At 47.7% G+C, this 1,082-nt stretch overlaps 1 protein-coding gene across 1 annotated transcript in view; it reads right to left on the bottom strand.

Moving 5' to 3' along the window:
* Nucleotides 1–1,036, bottom strand: part of TRH (thyrotropin releasing hormone) — a 14,843-nt gene extending 13,807 nt beyond the window's left edge. The window contains exon 1 of the mRNA XM_019646034.1: nt 954–1,036. The gene's annotated coding sequence lies outside the window, so the exon portion shown is untranslated. The remainder of the gene's footprint in view (nt 1–953) is intronic.
* Between the last annotated feature and the right edge of the window lie 46 nt (nt 1,037–1,082).

Below are 1,082 nucleotides of genomic sequence, written 5' to 3'. Positions count from 1 at the left end.
CTTATACTTGGTTTTATAACTTTAAGAGGCTGCTTACATTTAAGGCTATCTGTAAGACCTTGAAAGTTACTGAGAGTTAGAGAAATCTTTTAAGACTTATTTTTGTTAAGTTGCTGAATGTAGAGGAGCAAGTATGGCTGCCAGAGAGTTATTTAAAATGCCCCGGCACTCTGGGCCAGTGGCAGCGAGGGTCGAGGAGGTGGCTCCTTTAACAAAGAGTTAATCATTCTTCAGCACCAGTGGGGAGTGCCAGCCAGCCGCGGGGGGGTCCCCGTGGGGCCCAAGGCACCGCTAAAGCTGAATCTCGCCTGGGGCTGCCGTGGCAGCCTTCCTCCAACCCTCCCTTCCCGGACCTTCAATCTCATCAAAAATCTCCTGTTTAAACTCCATTGGAGCGGGTGCATTTTCTCTTTTGTAATCTACTTTCGATTCCTCGCACTCCTGACGGAGCCCCTCATGCCAAGGATCAATACTGTCCCTAATTAGATTCCACAAGGAAAAAGTGTCCACCGGCACCTTAGATGGTCCGTGGGCATCATAATACCCCTGTAAGCGTTCCCCTACTTTATTCCAAGTCTCAAGGTTGAGAGATCCCTCCTGGGACAAGTTTGGTTCCTGCACGACCCCTACAACCTTCAAAAGGTCATCCTTATGATATCGCGCTGCTTTTACTCACCGCACACCTTACTTTTGATCCGACGCGACGCGTCCCACAGTTTCCGCTGTGTCCTTCAAGATTGTCCCCCGTACTCAGGTCCCTGTTTCGGGTGCCACTTGTCGGAACCAGCCAATATGTCGAACAGTCCTGAGGGGGGGCACGAGGATTAAGAAAAGAGACAGAAGAGAGAGTTACCGGGAGGACTCCAGTAAATACTGAAGCCCCTAGTTTATTTTCCACTACCATTATATACATTCAGGGTGAGTACTAAAAAGAAAGGACAAATACGCATTACCTCATTCCAGAGTAATTCATTGATAATCCACTTAGAAACTTAAAGGTCAGTGGGGACAATTTCTTCCATAATCCCAGATAGCCATCTATCTTTATTGTGTCTTCCAAGGCACTGGACATTCTCTCCACA

The sequence above is a fragment of the Hipposideros armiger genome, unplaced genomic scaffold (genome assembly GCF_001890085.2).
Source record: "Hipposideros armiger isolate ML-2016 unplaced genomic scaffold, ASM189008v1 scaffold_96, whole genome shotgun sequence".
Taxonomy (NCBI): Eukaryota; Metazoa; Chordata; class Mammalia; order Chiroptera; family Hipposideridae; genus Hipposideros; species Hipposideros armiger.
The sequence above is the reverse complement of the archived record's forward strand: the minus strand, read 5'-3'. Positions and strand labels throughout refer to the sequence as shown.